The following is a 20,884-nucleotide window of genomic DNA, read 5'->3' on the forward strand; positions in this document are numbered from 1 at the left end:
GTGACGGCAAGTGCCTGAAAAAACCAAAATAAGGTTATACTGTTATTGTCAATCACAACAGACACAATGATGACCTAGTGTCAAAAAATTACATTTTCATATTGACATAGTGCCTATAAGTATAAAGAAACCGCTGAACCTAGAATAAGCAGCTAAGAATCATAACAAGTGTACTAAATACCATTCCAATGATCAAGAAAAATTGAGACCAAAGCATCATCATGGAAAAATAAAAAGTAAATAAATTAAAAAATTGAAAAAATAATAATAATAATGATATAGCCAGACATGTGGGAAAAAGCATAAGAAAGTTAAAGGAGGAATGTGGTGGCGGGAAAAACTAAGAGGGAAATGGGATTCATAAACATAGTCACAACTGAAGACAAATAAGCCATGACAGTGCATAACATAGTAATGAGTCAAATAACTTTGCAACTAGGTGTACACCTTCTCAAAATATACATTTCTAATATAATTAGAATGAAAGAACACCAAAACAAAGTGTGTACAAATGTAGGCTAGCCAGCCGGCCAACCTCTCTGCGAAAGTCTACATCACATCAGATAACTCATGTACATATTCAAAAGAATAATTGTCTCAAACTGACCCTATACAGTTATAGAAAGTTGCTCAAATCTTCGGTCAAATTTAAACCGTTAGGTGCCTTGGTGTCTAAGGCCAAAATTAAATGAGATTCTTTCTGCCGAAGAAGTTTCATTCTGTCACCTCCCCGTCCGGGTTGAGGGACTGAGCACAATACTGTATATTCAAGATCTCTCAATTTTTTGTCATGAACAGCTCGAAAATGTCGCGCGACAGGGTATTTATTGTCGCTATTAACAATTGCACGAATATGTTGCAATATTCTCTGGTGTACCGGAAGTTTGGTACTTCCGATGTACTCCAGGTTGCATGTGCATTTTAGTTTGTACACAACAAATTCGGATCTACATGTCAGGTGTTCACGAATGGGGACAGGTGTGGAGCAAAAAGCTGTGAAATAATGGGTACTATTCTTGGCAAAAGTACAAGCTCTGCACGAAGTGCACCGAAAGAAACCTGTCTTGGTGGTTAGACTCTTTTTAGGAGGTTCTTCAGGCATAGATCTGTCTAATGCGTCACGCATACTGGGTGATCTTCTGAATGTAATATTGGGACTTCTAGGCAGTATAGGTCCAAGAATGACATCCGTAAGGGTTATAGGCCATTCAGAAGTGATGATATTCCTGATTTTATGTTCCTGTGCACTATAGTTGGTGATAAGCCACACAGTGTTATCATCTGTCAAGATTTCAGGAGTTTTGGGCATTAGAAGTGTTTTACACTCAATTGCGCGAGCTTTGTGCAGGGCCTTGTCAAGAATAGAGTCAGTGTATCCCCTATGAATGAAGCGTTGCCTAGATTCATGGAGACATTTTTCCAGGGAGTCATTCTCACTGCATATTCTGCAGATACGAATGAACTCCCCATAGGGGACACTACGAATCGTGTGGGCAGGGTGAGAGCTGTGAGCGTGTAAGATTGAATTGCCTGCAGTGGCCTTTCTGTGTAGGCAGGTTTCAATTCGGTTGTTTTTAATGAAAATGTTAACGTCAAGAAATTCGGCTGAGTCCGCCGTAATGCTGGAGGTGAATTTAAGATTAAAGGAATTCCAACAAACAGTTCAGCATCTTTTGTTGTGCCCTGCCAGATTATGCAGACGTCGTCTATAAAACGCCAGTAATGCTTGATGTGTGGTAACCAATGGCGATGTGTGGATCTGAGCTCCCGTTCCTCCCACCAGCCAACATGCAAGCATGAGTAGCTGGGGGAGAAACACGAGCCCATTGCCACACCTCAAAGTTGTTCATATATCTGGCCCTGAAACTTGAAAAAATTGGTGGTTAGACAGATGTTCAACATTTCCATTAACATCGTGTTATGCTCACGAAAGCAGATATCACGTCTGTCCAGATAGTATTTACACGCATTCATGCCCTGTAGATGGTGTATCGACGTGTAAAGGGATTCAATATCCATTATCAAAAATAGTAAGTTCGCATTCCATTCCACTTTCATGAGTTTAGTTAAAAAGTCAGTGGTGTCCTTAACAAATGATGGGAGATTCTGCATGTGTGGTTGCAAAAAGTAGTCTATATATTTGGAGATGTTTTCGTTGTTGCTACCTATGGCAGCTATGATAGGACGACCAGGAGTAGGTATTGTCTGCTTATGAATTTTCGGTAGAAAATATAACACTGGAGTGATAGGGTGTTCTTTCACCAGAAAATTACATTCATCCTTCATGAGCAAGCCTTTTCGTTTCCACGCATGTATTTGTTTGTGGGTGGATTCGTTACATTTGTTCATCGCAAACTGGGAGGTAGCTCGATAACAAAAGGTGTCACTAAGGTGTCTCTGGGCTTCAATGATGTAATCCTTAGTTGACCAAAGCACAGTGTTTCCTCCTTTATCTGTGTTTTTGATTATAATGTCTTTATTCTTTTTTAGTTTGCTCACTAGTCTGTGGTACTGTTTGTCGTTATATTTAAGTTGTTGTTTCTGACTCAAGACTTTCCTATTGAGTGCTTTCAATTCAACAATTACTTTATCACTGAACACATCTACCGAATCACGTGGCATGATTGGCAGAAAGGTTGATTTAGGCCGAAAAGGGGTAGTAGCTGAGCAGCCCGTTTCAGTACTTTGGCTCACAGTGGGAATCGGTTGTGAGTCATTGTCAAACGCCAAATCCAATAAGTTTTGTAGTCCGGCCGCATCTTGAACTTGCAATCCTGGAGTCATAGTGTTCGCTTCAATGCTAGACTCAGTTTGTTTTCTTTTTGCTTCAAGTTTGAAAAATTTGATTAATTTGATCTTACGTATGAACTTGTAAATGTCAATCCGCGTCTGATTATATGAGAACCTATTGGACGGACAATATGACAACCCCAGAGAGAGCAATTGTTGTTCTTTTGTAGATAAAGGAAAGTCTGTGAGATTGATAACAGTATTTTCTACTGAGGTCGTTATCTTCTCCAATTCTTTTTTGCTTTTGCGCTTGTGGTACCTGCGTTTGAAGAGGACCCTCCTTGCGTGCCTGCGCTGGCTGACTGATTGCCTGGCTTGTTCTAAGGTTGCCGGGAGCGCAGGGAGTAACGCCGGTCCTCGCTCACAAAATTCAGTTCGTCAATAAGTGTGAAGTTTTCACAGTTGAGAAGACCCTCAGTGGATCTCACTGGTACATTTTCATCTTCACTACCTGATGTGAGCGAGTTCAATGATAGAATGTCACTGTTGTCCGGTGGAATAGTATTGGCGGAGGTTGATGGTTGGTTTACTTGTATATTGCCAGCATTAGCCACTGCTTTACGCTTCAGATTGTCATATTTTCTAGAGAATGTAAAAATTCTCCCTGTGGCATAATCATGCTTGTCTCTTGCAAATTTCGTGATTTTGCGTTCGATGATAGTTTCTTCCAACTTTTTTATTCTTACATCAATCTCTGCCTTGGTTTTTGTTATCAAATTGGTTTCTCCCGATGCCTCCAAAAGACCATTCACTCGGTCTATTTCAAGTAACAATTTATTTCGATCAGATTCCGCATACTTGATCAAAATATGCAACATATTCATGGAGCTTTTCAAGTTGTTTTCCGCCCATTCTTGGAGCATCTGGGGGTCCGGATTCTCATAGGTTGGGACAATGAGGACTCTCAAACCACGTGGTATTCTATTCGCATCCCTATACTTCTCAAGGGATTTCTTCTCCCACCATTTGGAGATTTCACCACAGAGGAGTTTTTCCAATGTTTTAAGTAGACCTTTCACATCGCTGTCATCCACGCCCGGTGCCTCACTTGTTTGTTTAGGGGCATTAACCGGCAAGCTGTCAAAGCGCGCCTCAGCTGTGGCTTCTCGGTTTCTAAGCGCGTCACTAGAAATCATAATATCGTGTAAAAGATACACGTACGTCTAAACTCGGCCAACAGGTGGCAGACCGAGTCCCTGTGTTTTGATATGGAGGTACGTTGCTGGTAATAGTTTGAGGCAATCCCCACACCCGCTATTGCGCACGTAATGATGCCACCCGCAAAATGCAAACAAGAAAAGAAGCAGCCTTACCGAAATCGGTGTTGGGCTGTCCTCCAGTCAGCCGACCGTCGGAACAAACCTTTCACCACGCCGGCAAAGGTCCGCAGCCTCCTTACTCGCGATGCGTGGCAGCCGATTTCACAGTCTTAAGCGCATAGACGGGGGGCATATATATATATATATATATATATATATATATATATATATATATATATATATATATATATATATATATATATATATATATATATATATATATATATATACCTACTGGCGGTCGCCAGTAGGTATATATAGTTAGGATTTTTTCTCTATGGAACTTTTGAAAATTCTATGTCTAATAACTTTGGCGTTTGTGGACGGAATCGGCTGAAATTTTCAGGAAAATGGCACATTTTGTTTCTGATCAGCCCCTGAAAATTTGGGGGGGGTTTCGTCAAGGGGGGGCCGAGAAAAAAGGGGGGTCCCAAAACTCGTTTTTCCCATTCATTTTTCCATAGGGCGTTTGGCCTCACTTTTAGCTCGAACAGCTGAATGGATTTACACGAAACTTGGCAAAATTGTAGGGACTGTTAGCCCGATGTGCCTTTGCTGGGTCTCAATATATGTGCTCCAGTGGATTTTGAGAAATTAACGTTTAAAAAAACAGATATATCTGTGACAGCGTCCTAGATAGCGCACTAGTTCGCGTACTTTTCGCGTAATGGAGCTTTGCGAAGCGAAGCTGATTGGCTCTCCGGTGTCTGTCAACATTCTAAACAGTCCGTAGCGGCCGCCATCTTGTCTCTCGGTAGGATCGAGAGACAAGAGGAGGCCAATATGAAGGGGGAAATGAAGAAAAGGGGGCAAGGTAGACCCCTCCTGACCCCCTAGGATTGATGAGGAGGATATTAAAGTGCCCCGCGGGGCAAAAAAAAAAAAGTGATTTTTCCCCGTAGAGGCGCGTCCGGGTACGCGAACCGGGCAGCTAACTGGGCAGCTAACCAGCAGCGTAACGGGAGTCTGAGGAGAAGCTGATTGGCTGTCAACTTTGTAAACAGTCCGCAGCGGCCGCCATCTTGTCTCTCGGTAGGATCGAGAGACAAGAGGTGGTGAAAAACGAAGGGGGAAATTAAGGAAAGGGGGCAAGGTAGATCCCTCCTGACCCCCTAGGATTGATGAGGGGGATATTAAAGTGCCCCGCAGGGGAAAAGGAAAAAAGAAAAAAAAATTGCGATTTTTCGCGGTAGAGGCGCTTCCCGGTACGCCAACCGGGCAGCTAAACGGTAGCGTAACGGGAGTCCGACATCTTGTGTTTTTGGAGCGTCCGGTTTGCGTACCGGGTAGCGTTCCTGTAAGCATAACAAGGGGAAAAGCAAGAGAAACAGTAAAATAAAATTTAAAGGAATAGATTTCCACCAAACTTGGCAAAATTGTAGGACCTGTTTGTTTGATGTGTCTTTGCAAGGCCTTAAGATATGTGCACGAGTGGATTTTGTCTAATTAAGGTTAAAAAAATATATATCTGTAAGCGTGCTCTGGCGCGCTTACGTTACGGGTTTTGTTTGCGCTGCAGAGACGATACGTCACGTTTATGTGACGCGTCATGAGGCGTCTCACGTGGCTACGTGATACGTCACGTAATAAAGAATATATTTTACAGCTATAGATATTAGCTTTTAAAAAACCAATGAAATTCACTGAAAAAACCATAGGTTATAGAGCATATATAGTTAGGAATTTGCATTTACAAAACCTTAAAAATTCACTGAAAAAACCATTGGTTATAGACCATATATAGTTAGGGATTAGCATTTTCAAAACCTTAATTTACTCCATAGAAATTCGCATATATAGTTAGTTGCAATAACTATATATCGCGCACCCGCAATCCACTGCTGATGATGTCACATATTACATCATTCATGACATGGTCAGTGACATCACTGATGACATCACTGATGACATCTCAAATGACATCACTGATGACATCTCAAATGACATCACTGATGACATCACTGATGACATCTCAAATTACATCACTGATGAAATCATGATAACATCTCATTTGACATTACTGATCACATCACTGATGATATCATTCATGTGATAATACAATGAACCTCTTCAGACTCTAATATAACCTTAGATACAATCAGTGTAAACAGACACTCACAGACTGTCACTCATCCATGGAGTTACTCACACACCTAGTCAGTCATGCAAAGAATCAATCACACCTCCATTTCCTCAACTATACAGTTATACACACTTTACTTAATCAAACATATACTAACACATATTTACTCTCTTATACAATCACTGATACAAGTTCACAATGATCCATACAGCCACTCACACATTCATTGGCTCTTATGCACAGTTATTTATATATGTCAACTCTTATATGTACTGTGTTTTACATATGTATTTACTTTGACATGTAGCACTGAGAAATCCAATCACTCACCAATACACTCATGCAGACAGTCAACCGCCCATACAGCTGTTTCCACATGCACTTTTGAACCCATAGATCTAGTGAATCAACTGCTCACACATCTATGCACAGAGTCACACACTTCCCAGCCACCCCCACACACACACTCACTCTCCCATACAAATACTTGGGCAACCAATCAATAACCCATATAGTTACTCATATAGCTACTGATCAACACATGCAGCAGTTTACAGAACAACAGATATAATGATGCACAAATTAAGACAGTTTAGTCACTAACCCATGTACTCAGTGAGACACATTTAATCATTCTCTCATACAGTCAGTCATGCACCTACTAAATCCTTCATCCAGACACTTATACATCCACTCATTCTTCAATATGTAAGACATATTTTAACTTTACAGAAACATACAGTCACTGGATGTTGTCATCAGTGATGTCATCAGTGATGTCACTGACCATGTCATGAATGATGTAATATGTGACATCATCAGCAGTGGATTGTGGGTGCGCGATATATAGTTATTGCAACTAACTATATATGCGAATTTCTATGGTTTTGTGCGAGTAAATTAGGGTTTTGAAAATGCTAATCCCTAACTATATATGGTCTATAACCAATGGTTTTTTCAGTGAATATATATATATATATATAATTTTAATAAGAAGATTAGAATGTTTCTAAATTCAAATTAAGGTCACTTATTGTGCATACAATATTATGTTTTATGCATTTGCACTCCTTCCATGAATCAATCTAATTTTTAGCCTCCAATTTAAAAGTTCTTCGCATTTACAGAACGTTTTAAAATTCTCGGTTATACACTTTGCTTCTTTATTTATATGCACTTTATTATTATGTTATTATTATTCAATTTCCCAAGCAGTCGCAGACTCCCTGAGTATACTTCGTGGACGGCCGGGGTCCCCGGACCACAGGTTAAGAACCATTGCTGTAGCGCATTTAAAGGCACAAATTTTAGTTTGTGTTAGTTCTTGATATTTGTCTAAGTCTGCTTTACTTAGAAGGGAACTCCACTCAGCATTTACAGCATACAGCCCTAACTATTGAAAATGTATTTAAACTTGGGATTGATCCTTGTGTTACAACATCAATGCTGGTTGCTCCTCTATTCGCTGTAAGCCTTTTTCGCAGGATAGCAAAAAATGTTGTTCTTATCAAAACACCACTTATTTTCTAAATCCATAAGTCACAATCATTAACCCGTTGAGTGCTTGTGATGAGCTCAGCTCGTCATGAGGCACGGTTGAGCTGCGCTCATGACGAGCTGAGCATGTCACGGCCGTTGGAACGTTCGCATGCGGGGATAATTACCTCGCTGAGCTGAACGTTCCAAAACGAGTGTGGCTGTGATGAGCTCAGCTCGTCATGAGTGCAGCTCCACTGTGCCCTCGTCACAAGCACAGAGGTGCCGCGCGCGGTCCCTCTCCCTCCTTCCCCCCGCACAGCGGGGGAAAAACACCCCGCCGTGAAGGGGTTAAGGTGCTCACTTCACAGTTATGCAAATATCTAATCGTTTTATCAATAACTTTGCACACCAAGAAGCTATATCAATTAAAAGTATATCTGAATTCTGCATTGTTTCTAAACTGCGCTTTTTAGTCCTAGAGAATTATCTGATTCCTATCAATTTTTGCTCACTAACCAAATTTTCTAAACCTCCCGATCCATAAAATATGCAAAGGCCCTACCAGATCCTGAAGAGAAATGTTTTCCCACCATCCAATCCCTGTTGATTGCCCTATGTCCAGATCAACAGCTTTTCCTCCACATAAGATGGTCTACAGAACTGTGACCACTTCTCTCTGCATCCAGGAAATAACTGAAACAGAGAGGAGTATGGTCCTATTTATCTCCAATATGGACACGAGAAAGCTCCAACCGTCGTGGGGCTTTGCAAGATCTCGACAGCTTCTCCGGCAATATTAATGATGGCCAGCAGCAGTACCTGCACCTGCACCTGGGTCCTTAAAGATGTATATCATATTTGCATTGTCAACACAGACCCTTAGATCCAAGGTTCTGTTAGAATGTTGTAATTTGACCAATGGATGGATAGTTTATGCTGAGGCTGGTGATGTGAAAGTCCTGCTCGGGTGGACTGAATTAGAGAGCTTAAAAAGGCTTCAAGTGTGTGGCTTAACTTCATGTACCACAGTTTTTTGGCAACGAGGATGGATGTTAGAATTTTGTAATTTGAGCGATGAGCAGTTTATGCTGAAGCTGGTGAGGGGAAAGTCACACTTTGATGGGCTGAATTAAAGAGATTCAGAAGGCTTCAAGTGTGTGACTTAACTCCATTCACCATGGTGTAATGAGTGCCACAGCTTGCCAGTCTTTCTTCTGCACCACCACGCTCTTGACATAGTAGGCACAAGTGGGAGCAGAGGGTGAGGTGAGTCGTGGGGAATTTTCTCTGCAGCCCCAAACCTCTGAAACAATATGCAGGTATGAGAATAGGGGTGCGTACCCCCAAACATTTGTCGCAGTGTGTAGGAGCGAGAGGAGGGGGGAAGACATCCCTCCTAACAGCATCACAGGCTCCACTTGAGAGGCTTAAATGCAAATACTCATTTTGTGGTAGCCATTGTTCACCCCTGCTAAGCTCAGCTTAACCAATAGAATGTTAGGGCTTGATTCTATGCAGGCGGTGCTGCTAGCTTGCTGCTAGCCTGTGTTGATAGATGCTGGTACTGCTGTATCTACCTTTTTGGTCCCAGGCCTTCCTGTTTCCTTTTTATGGACTGGCTTGACAGCGCAGCTGATGCCAGACAATTATGTGAGAATCATCAGCAGGAACATGTTTGCCTTCTGTTCCTACCACTGCATCAGGACCCTTGAGATCAGTTTAAGTAAAGACAGTAATAGGTGCTCCAAAAGGTAAGCTAGCGGTATTAGCCTCTACCAACGGAGACCCCAAGTGAGAGCTAAGGTACTAAAGAGAAAATTAAATCTATAGAGAATTTCCAAACTTGTGACTACTTTGTAAAATCTTTTTGCAGCTACAAAATTCGGTGCTCATAAACACATTTGCCTTTTCTGTATAAAATCAGTGCTACTGGCTTTGGCTTCCCCATTATATACCTCTGCTGGTGGAGGCTTCAGTTGTAGTATCTGGGAAGTGTCAGGTTGATCACTGCATCTTACCAGACTCTCCAGGTTGGAGATTTGGAATTTCCCTGTGAGCCTGTGGTGCCCAATAGCAACAGCCTGCCATTGTCTCTGTATAATTGGCTGTAAAATCTTTTTTATCGGGTTTCTTAGGTGAAGTGAAAATTCACTGTTTGATTAGGGTTATGGGGCTGTAATTTACAGATTCATCTGCTATGTTAAGCAAAACAAAGTTATTCTCCTAGAAGCCACTGTCCAATATCATTTTCTTTCAGTCCATCTCAGAGGCTAGCATTTTGATTCACAAAAAAGTTATAAATCCCTGAATGCGTATGTTGTTATTTGGGTAGAAAATTGACAATTCACAACCCAACAATTTAACATGGAGTAAAGGAAAACGACAGTTTCAATAATGATAATAACTTTTTTTATAGCTCTTTTTACCGCACTTTGACCATTTAAAGTGGTATATAAAGAACTGCTGTTACTACTTCCCAATGTTATGCCACGCAACCTACTGGCCATGGAAGCACCGAATGCTGTCTACAGTAGCAAGATTAAACCTCAAGAACATGAGATCACTGCAGGTTTCAGCAGAAAGTGGTAATTTCCTGCACCACCGTGCCAGATTAATTTTTGCCGGCGTTTGCCAGTTTACCTGACCCGAGGTGAGCAGATTGAAACATGCTGCCGTAAATCTGCAAAGAGTGGTGCTAGGTCTACACTGCATAATCAGAGTTGCTTTTTTTCACATGGAAGATACATTTCATAGAAAAAATATATGGGCAATTTCTGCACTTTTTATACTCCTTGTAGCACTGATACCTGGTTAATCCAAGTGCTGATAAATGGGGTAGAAGCACTGCAAATATTTGTGCACACTCTCACAGTTAGAACTGTGTGTGAGTGTGTGTGTGTGTGCGCGCGCGGGTGGGTGTGTTTTTGCGGAATTTAGTTTTTTTTTACAGTCTTAAATAACAATTGTCCACGTGCAAATCGAACCTGGAGTTTACATGTGCAGTTGTCACTTTCTCTGCATGTAAGATACACTTACAGCCTAATTCATGAAGCTGAATTCGGCTCGCAAAGGGCCAGATTCTGAGAATCTGGCCCTTTGCGAGAGAGATTTTTGCATTTGGGATTCATCATCCCAAATGCAAAAATCATCCCAAATGCAAAAATCGGTAATTGCGTTTTCGCAAATTTGCGATGGATTACATTTAAGGAATCTCTATTTGAGATTCCTTAAATGCAATTCATCATCCATTTAAAAATTGCGAAATCGCAATTTCGGGCCGCTATTTACCGCGAGGTCAAACCTCGTGGTAAATAGCGATAACTCAGAAAAATGCTTTTAAAAGCATTTTTCTGAGTTGCATGTTGCACACACACATGTCATTTGGACATGTGTGTGCGCAACCCCTGTTCATATTAGCATTTAAGGGGTGCTACAGGGTGTCCTTTGGACACCCCTGGCACCCTTTCAATCGCTATCTTATTTGCGATTAGCTAATTGCTAATCGCAAATAAGGAATACTTCCCATTCATTCCTATGGGCCTTTTGGCCCATAGGAATGAATGGGGAGTTATTCCTTATTTGCGATTAGCAATTTGCTAATCGCAAATAAGGAATTAGTAGGAATCGCATTATTTTTGCATATTCCTACATGAATCCCGTTTTGCGAGTCCTTAATAGCGATTCGCTATGAATCGCTATTAGGGGCTCGCAAAACGGGAGTATGATGAATCAGGCTGTTAGGCACAGAAACCGGTTTTTGAGTTAGACTCAACAGGGTCAATTCGCAAAGGCATTAATGAGTGAGAGCAGTAGTATGTCAAGATTACTACTTCACGTACCCATAAATGCCTTTGTGCAATAAACCTCTGATCTTAAATCTAACCTAAAATGTATGTTTTGGTTTTGTTCTCTTCATTTTTAAATGCTCACTCTTTTGGCATACATGAAAACCAACAATGGCTGTCACTGAGATTCTAAAGCTGGTTATTCACTGCTATGACATAGCATCAGTGGGTAACAAAAGCTGTTACTTGCTGTTGCTGCATCTTACCTGAAGGCTAGGCTGCTCTGACAGGCCTTGTTGAGAGCCTGTCAGTGCAGCACTGGCTTTCTGCTTTGTTAGAGGGCACAGCTTTGGGATGGGAGAGTCGCAACACCCCAGTCTCGCACACTCCACTTGATCGAAGCAGGTGAGCGAGACGTGCTTCCTTCTTGTGGCACGAGCAGCGGCATTCACATGGCGGTGCTGGCAGGCCAGCGCTTCTCCTCCCACCTCTACCTTGAACTTGGTTCATCAGCATTCGCCTGTCAGAAGACTTTCCTAGCCAAAGGAGGACCAGGCAGTACTAAAGGCTTTGCATTAATGAACCATAAATACAAGTTTGAACAGCATTAACACATGGACACAAATATTACCTTAACTGGAGGCAATGCCTTTCCCTGATCCAGAATGTGGTACTGTAAACTGGCAGCCAAAAGGGTTTGTGCTGCAGGGAGTTGGGCCTACTTGTCCCATGGACAAATTACACATGAAAACGTGTTGCCCTTGACCCCAAACAATGTGTCCCAGGCTTTGGGCTATAGGAAGTCCACATCTGTGTTTGGGATGAAGAGGAGATATTGGGATATAATGTACGTGTGGTATCCTGCTGCTCAACCAGAATGACTGCTTGATAGAATGTTGGTGTTTGGAATGTTTGCGTGTGTGAATCCATTGGTGGATGGGCTGAGCAGCAGGGAGGCTGCTCCTGGTGGGGCTCGTTCTTTCCCTCTTACTTGGGATCTTACTTACCTACTTGACTACTCTCTGACTTAAGGATTACTCTTTCTACTACGTATCCTGTTAATCAATAAACCTACATGGAAAATCTACCTGGCTTGGAGCGTCCCTCATTATACTACATTTATATGGCACCCTATTATTACTATTATAGGGAGATAATCACAAGGAAGTGGCGGAGCGTTTCCTTAGCCTTCTTGGCTTAACGCCTCTCTCCGCCACTTCAGAAACACAAGGCTGCACCATATTCACAAGGAGCAGTCTTGCGTTTCCCCCTGCAATGGCGCTAAGTTTAACAACTTAGCACCAACGCAGGCACCCTTGTACCAGAGTGCAAGGGTGTCTGTGTGCAGGGGAGGATTGTTTATGTGTAGGAAGGTGTCCCCTCCTGCACATAAACAATCCTAAATGCAATTGTCACATTTTCATGTGTGCTGCTTTATGCAACACACATGAAAGTGACAGAATGGGGGGCGGAGCTTGCTCGGATCGACGATGGACGCCTGATCCCGGGGCTCCGCAGTGCCGGCACTTTATCCTGCTAATATCCTGTTATCCCCCGGCTGCTCCTGCTTGACACGGGCGCGGGTTGCTCTCTAGACCCAACATTGACACTGGAGTGCCGGCGCTGCCATAGGCCAAGAAGCACCGGCCTCACGTAAGAGTGTGCCCCACCAACGTGATTGTACGTGCGGCGTGGGCTGGAAGGAACCTCCGGGACGGTCGCGGCCCCAAATCTGGCCTTGAAGATTGGAGCTGGCGGGGGTGCCTCTTTAGCTGCCCAGTCACCCGCGGGCCCGGAACAGTCGCGGTGAGGGAGCGGGTCTCCGGTGGAGCGGACCGGAACAAAGGGACTGCAGTGCAAGATGGCGGACGCCACACAGACGGCGACTGCCTGAGTGAGTTCTTGTACAGCCTCATGAGTGCGGGACCGCCTGCATAGCGGGGCGGACTGAGGTGGGCAGGGCGGGTCGGCATCGGTCGGCGGCGTGATGTTTGCTGCGCTCACCCGCCCTCCCCCCATCCGCTGTGAGGAATAACAGCCCTGAGGAGGGCGAATGAACCATGAATCGCGGTCCAGCGACGCAGCAGGAGGTGTTGTGCCCTGAGGCTGGACTGTAGGGACAGTGTTGCTGGTGGTTGGTGGGGACGATCCTTTCCCTCCTTGAGAGCTGAGCTCAGACTGCCGTGCCCAGCAAGTACGCTTTGGGGGGCTTCCTACATCCACCTGCCCTGTGTTGGACTTTTCGGCTGCCGTGCCATCGGCAGGGGCGGTCGGTGGTGGTGCTGGATTCCCCACTCACGTGGAGCTTGAAGTGCCTAAGGTTTTGGCCAGCTTTGGGGCGCAAGGTTCGCACTGCATCAGCTGTGACGCTACCGAACACTGATGCCCAACGCCATGGGGAAGACGGATTGGGGGCAGTCTAAACTCCCCATTGCGCAAACGAGATCTAAATAGCTAGATGATGGTGCGGGGCACGGCAGGGGCGGTCGGTGGTGGTGCTGGATTCCCCACCCACGTGGAGCTTGAAGTGCCTAAGGTTTTGGCCAGCTTTGGGGCGCAAGGTTCGCACTGCATCAGCTGTGACGCTACCGAACACTGATGCCCAACGCCATGGGGAAGACGGACTGGGGGCAGTCTAAACTCCCCGTTGCGCAAACGAGATCTAAATAGCTAGATGATGGTGCGGGACAGGAGAGTGGTCGGGCTGCAACGCCGGAGGTGGAGCAAGATCTCAAGAGCATGCTTAAATCTATGGCTAAAGGGCTTCAAGACGGGATTCCTGCACTGGGAGTGAAAATCGACGCTCTGACGTATAGAATGGACAGAATGGCTGAACGGCTGGACAAGCATGCTGAGCGTCTCGATATGTTGAAGATGAGGATAACGGAAGTGGAGGAAGCACAGATGACCATAGATAAAGACCATAAACAACTTGGAAAGGTTCTACAGATACTACAGGACAAGACAGAGGATTTGGAGGCCCGCTCACGCCGCTGCAACATACGGATCCTGGGTCTACCGGAGACTGCACCGACGGGAAGGATGGAGTCATTTATCCAACGGATGCTGGTTTCCCTACTTGGCGCGGAAGTCTTCTGCAATATGTTTGTCATTGAAAGGGCACATCGGGCACTGCCGCCCCGCCCGAAACCTGGTGCGCCACCACGGCCGATCATTACTAAGTTCCTTAACTACAGGGACCGAGATGTGGCCCTGAAGGCAGCCAGGGAAAAACAGTCACTGTCCTACGATGGGTCGGACATCGCACTATATCCTGACTTCACCGCGAGAGTTCAGGAGACGAGGAAGCACTTTGTACCGATGAAGCGCCAGCTCCGTGAGCAGGGGCTGGACTATGCCATGCTGTACCCGGCTAAATTGAAAGTGACCAGGAATGGGCAGACACACTTCTTTACGGAACCTAAGACACTGCAAAAGGCGATCAAAGATTGGGCGAGGGAGCGGAAGATGACGCCGGAACAAGATCTCCTTGATGAAGCAGTGGGTGGCAGTCTGGAAGAGCAGGACTGAGTGTCAATGCCTGCTGAACTTTTCCAAAATGGCTGCAAGGTTTGGGGGACAAATGCATGCCGGCGGGCGGGTTGGGTAGGGCGGTGAAAGTGGTGTTAAAATTTTACTATTTCTGATTGGCTTGAGGCTACTTCCGCCCACACGTGGTAACACATAGTTGGTTGTGTTTTTATTTGTGTTTTCGGGGGGGGGGGGGGAGAGCGGGGGGGCTTTTTGGCAGATTGATTCGCGACCTAGTTGGGGGAGGTCCGCTGTGGGTGGGCATGTTGGGGATTGAGGGGGGTAGATTAAGGGTCATGACCGTGGGGTGGGTGTCAAGATTTTTCTGCGCACTGTACACTGTTTTGGAACGATGTGCGAATGTGACGATTTCAGATTTAGCTGGCTATGAGTGATACGCCTGATGTGGACTCTGGAAATGCTGGTGTGGGCAACCTTAGTGCTTTGACGTGGAACGTAAGGGTACTGAATGATCATAGAAAGCTCCGTAAGGTACTGAAATTTTTATCCAGACACCATGTTGACTTAGCTTTATTGCAGGAGACGCACCTTTCTGAGAACAGCGCTAGGTTGCAGGCACGGGGGCTGAGAGAGCAGGTTAGCGCAGCCGGCTTTACGTCTCACGCTCGCGGCGTTCTGACATGGGTCAACCCTAAGTCGGACTACACACTCACCACAGTGGCAAAAGATCTGGATGGAAGGTTTGTTGTATCTGTGCTGAGGGGGAAGGGACTGGAGTTGCTGGTAGTCAATGTTTATGGGCCTAACTATGACTGCCCTAAGTTCTATGTCCGTCTGGCTGGGACTGTACGGGAGACTCCTTGTGGTGCTGTGCTTTGAGGCGGGGATTTTCATGTGATCAGATGCCCTGAACTGGACCGCTCTCGTGGCCCAGATAGATGCCCTGCGAAAGCTGCAAGGGAAATAGATAGGATACTCATCTGCGAGGACTTGGCGGATGTTTGGCGTAGTCTGCACCCACAGCAGGGAGGGTATACCCATTTCTCCGCCTTTCACAACATACACACGCGCATTGCTTACTGGCTCGCATCTACAGGGATGTTGTCGCGGGTTGGCAAGTGCCAAGAACTACCTCGCACCCTCTCCGATCACTCCCCTATTCTCCTATGCTTATCATAACCGCGGCGGAACCCCCCTCCCTTTACATGGAGATTTGCACGGTACTCTCTCCTTGACCCGGTATTCCAGGAAGAGTTGAGTGTGGTCATTTAGAATTTTTTTTACATCAATGTAGGTTCGGTGGATAGCTTCCTGTCGGTCTGGGAGGCCTTTAAAGTGTATATTAGGGGGGTGGCCATGAGTAAACATTCTGGAATACTACGCTCTATACGTGGTCGGCTTGCTACTCTAGAGCGGCAGCTAGCGGAGTGTGAGGTACGGCTGCAAGCAAGGGACGCCGCTAATACGCAAGAGGAAATGAAGAAACTGCTGGCAGAATATCAAGAGGAGGCTAATGCAGAAGTTATTGTCCAAATCAAAGGGTAGGGAGGAGGAATATGTGTCTAGTCTGTTCCCCGGGTAATCTTATTTATCAAAAGTGGACATAGACACTTGTAACTGCGTTATGCACAGTAATGTAGATAACCCTCATAAACGCTATGTATTGAGGTGACGCAGTTTATTTTGATTCTCTGCCCCACATAGACGTTATGGCATATATCATTGGGTCATCTCTTGTGCTGTATGCCTGCCTCAAGCCTGAGGTCAACTCTGGAGTAGCGCAGCAGTGTCCAGAGAAATAGGTAAAGCCACAAATGAGGATTACAATTAAGAGACACACCTACATCAAAAGATCAATTTATTATAAAGCGGATGTGGTATGTTATTAAAAATCATATGGGTATACGTTTGGACCAAGTTACTGGGTCCTAGTATATCACTTCGAAAAACAAACTGCCAACATGTTTCTGCTACTTTTGGCCCAGCCGGGTCTGTGGAGCATTCGTCAGGACAAACATATAATTAAAATTATACTCACACCCTTTTTGTGTGGTATGTTAGTGGATCAATTGCTCTCACTGTTGTATGGTACTTGAGGTTCAGGCCGCATTCAATGGCGAAATCCGCGTCTGGTGCTGGCGCTGCCCCCGGACCTGAATTGAATGCGGCCTGGGACTCAGATGTCCTAATCCCCTGTGGACACGCAACAATACATTAACGAGGTTTAATAGAACCAGTTAGGCGGCCTTGGTGCCCCGGACTTTGAATTATACTACCGGGTCGCACAGGGGGCGCACTTGCATCAATGGGTGCACGATAGGGAACATGCGCCGTATATTACGCTGGCGAAGCTCTTCGCAGCCCCTTTACCGCTACCAGTGGTAGCCTTTGACACGTAGACAGACGCACAGGGCTTCTTGATTCTTTAAATTCACCTAGACACGCTTGGCAGGCGCTCTTGCAGTACCACGCTGGAGTGCTGTTATATGCACCTTGGATGCCCATGGAATGGATGGTGTGGCTAGCCCCATGTAAGGACAAGGGTGTGATAGAGGCGATGAAGGCTCTAGGTATAGCTACGGCGGGGGATATGTTTGCAGACGGCACCTTGAAAACAATGGGTGATTTTGCTGCACAGGAGCCGAGCCCTACGGTGTTGCAGCGTGTCCAATTTTATAGACTCAGGGAGGGCTGGCACGAGCAAATCGGGGAGGAACTACAGGAACCCCCAGAGTTGATGGAGCTCACTCACATCATTAAAACGGAGGAACCTAGAAAAATGGTATCCACTCTGTATAAGATAACTATGTCGGAATGGGCTGCTGGATATAATAAAGCACGTATATATTGGCAGCACTACTTAGACATGCAATTATCAGACGATATGTGGTGTTACTGTTGCTCCACCACGAGATCAGTTTCCTTGAACGGCAGGCATCGGCTTGTGCACTTCAAGTATTTAAACAGAGTTTATCATACTCCTGACAGGTTACACCGGTTTGGGCTTCGTGACAGTGCGGCTTGTCAGAGATGCAAAACACCTGATGCGGGTTTTATACATTTAATGAATGTGTGTGGAGATCGCACTCTCTTTTAGTGGATGTTGTCTCAAACTAGTTTGATATGTGTGCTATGTTAGATTAATGCCTGCTAGCATTGATATGAAAACATTGAAAGTGGCCCAGCCCCAGGTGGCTGCTGGGACTCTAACATGCAACTACAGTTGCATGTTAGAGTCCCAGCAGCCACCTGGGGCTGGGCCACTTTCAAGGTTTTAAACATTTGGCATGGGAGTGTCCGGGCATACAGCACTATTGGGGGGCAGTGTTCCAGGAGATGAGTAGAGTCCTACAGGATGACCATTCCCCAGCCCCGCTTCTGGCGCTATTGGGCTATTCAAAGCCGTTACCTAAGGCGCAGCGCAGGCTTGTGGATTTAGCGAAGAGGCGAGTGGTGATGTGCTGGATGAGGGGGCCCCTCCCGAAGATGGAGCAGTGGCTTGGGGATTTAACGTTTTGTTGCACACAGTCAGAGAATTACAGCGAACTCTTACCCCCACGGAGTCGGCCCAATAACTTCTGGGGATTATTCTATGAATACACAGCCAGAAGGGCGGCAGAGTCAATGGAGGGTGCAGAGGGGAGGGACCTGGGGGAGACGGAAGGGGACACGTCTGCGGGATAAGCAGGTTTCCGGCCTTTGGCCGCAGAGCACATACATGGGATAGGCATTGGGGTACTCGGCCCCCCTAGCTTGCCTCGTACAGCTGGGCCCATTCGGAGAGATGAAGCACAGGAACACTATTGGCGGGGCAAGATGACACCTACGGTCGGTTCATGGGGGTTTTGTTTTTACTTTTCTTTCTTCCTTTTTCTTTTGTTTCCTTCAGGGGTAAAAGTGGTGATTGTAAGCTTTATGTGCAGGAAGTGGGATTTGATCTGTTTTGCGGGTTGAGATATTCCATGCGCACGCCGCCCGACCTCCGGGATGTGGGCTGAACGGCTGTGTGAGATTTCTGCTATGCATGACCTCCATCTGTCGTTGCCCACTGCTATGCACATACAGATGTAATCATTATTGTTTTTTTTTATTCGGTACGCACCACAATAAAAAATAATAATTTACAAAAAAAAGAAAGTGACAGAATGGCATTTAAAAAAAAAGGTTTGTTCATGTACAGGAAGAGACACCTTCCTGTACATACACAAACCACAGCATTTTGCTTTTTCGACGTGTTCTGCACCAGGAAGCACACCTGGAAAAAATCAAAAACGAGGAAAAATAAAGCATTTCTCCTCGTTTCGCCTCTTTAAGACTAGGATTTTACTCTTGATAATTTTGGCGCTGCCTCCTATTTACGATGCCCTTGGGGGCAGCATCAAAATCAATGGATGTTGTGGTGGAACGCCCAACGCAACACCCATTACCCTCCCCTTTAATGCTAAATACTGCGTGAACGGGTGCCTTATTCACAAGGCAGTGTTAAGCCACGTTAAGTGGCTTAACGCTGCCTTGTGAATAAGGCGAGGCCCCTATCGCCTTCACAACGTCACTGAAAGTGGCGTTGTGGTGGTCATAGGGGCTTGTGAATATGCCCCATAGTCTCTGACACATCCATGTTGGTGAAAAAAGATAATTTTTTATTGCAACAACTCCTGGAGTGCTGGTGCCTGTTTGTTGTGGAACCCTTATGCGGGAGATTTGCTGGCATTTAATATGGGTTACACAGACGGGCCTCACCATAATTCTGCCAGATGGATGTTGAGTGCTTAAATGTCATCAGATATAGGGTCATATTACACGTTACTCACTATGTATTTTTTATGGTACATATATATTTTGGGGTAGTTAGCTTGAAAAAGCTGTTATCTTCCAAGAGCAGCTAACAGTGGGCACTGACTTAAATTAGTATGTTTAGGCTTTGTTTATCTTTCTTGAATACATTGTTGATCAATCAACAGGCAATGGTGAGTGGCAGTAGATTCAAGAAATTCTGTGGTTTACCGCATAACCATCTGCATATTGCACATGGATCTATTCAGCAAAAAAAGTGAGCTGATTTACTGGGGTTTAAAAATGTGATCTGTAAGTTACTTACAAAGCTCTGCAAACGGTGCATTAACGCTCAAAGCTATTTTGGATCAAAACATTTGACCTGTATTTTATGCAGATATATCTCTAACAAACGTTTTAACCACTTCAGTTATCTTAACAGGATTCCAACTACCTCCTGTAGCTTGCAGAGGTACTCTGTGTTGGTACATTGCTTACCATTATTGAACCTATCTGATACATTCAGATCTCAGAACTATGGTGCCAGTGGATCCTTCTGGGTGGCAGAAATAATTGATAGGATTGCTAAGTACCTTATTGTGTCTGATGAAGCACTTTATAGGCAATCTAAAATTCAGATTTAATTGTCGCTAAGTGTGCCTTTCATGCTTCTAATGCCAACACACGCAGTAAAACTTAGATTGGGTAAATATTGCCTAATAAATAAGTGCTACTGAACTGTACAACTGTAGCACCACAGGCAATATACTGTGAAATGAAGGACAAATGTCTGTGTTTACATCTGTAAGCATAGAACACACATTGGCAAAGATTTATGTTCTCAATGGTGGTAACAGTAAGAACAAGCACTTGTAAAGCCAATAGGGCTCGGTTTAATGTTCTGGCACAGAAAAATGTAAGAAATGAAAAGCATTAAATATTGAAGTCTCCCTTGACGTCCTATTCTGTGCCCATGGCACATAAAGAGTGGAGGCAAGGAAACCTTATTTAGTATCTATGCAAGCAAGAGAACACTATAATCATCAAACCATTATCATCAAACCTTTATTTACCATGCAAGCAAAAAGAGGGCCGTATTGAAGGAAAAAACATGTCCATGAGTCAACCTTGCATTGTGGGTAAACACCAGTGACACCATTGAG

The 20,884-nt window shown here is 44.8% G+C and overlaps 1 protein-coding gene across 1 annotated transcript in view; it reads left to right on the forward strand.

Annotated features, from left to right (window-relative positions):
* MOGAT2 (monoacylglycerol O-acyltransferase 2) overlaps nt 1-20,884 on the forward strand; it is a 473,111-nt gene that overhangs the window by 367,924 nt on the left and 84,303 nt on the right. The gene's annotated exons all lie outside the window — the stretch shown is intronic.

This window comes from Lissotriton vulgaris, chromosome 8, assembly GCF_964263255.1.
Source record: "Lissotriton vulgaris chromosome 8, aLisVul1.2, whole genome shotgun sequence".
Classification (NCBI taxonomy): domain Eukaryota; kingdom Metazoa; phylum Chordata; class Amphibia; order Caudata; family Salamandridae; genus Lissotriton; species Lissotriton vulgaris.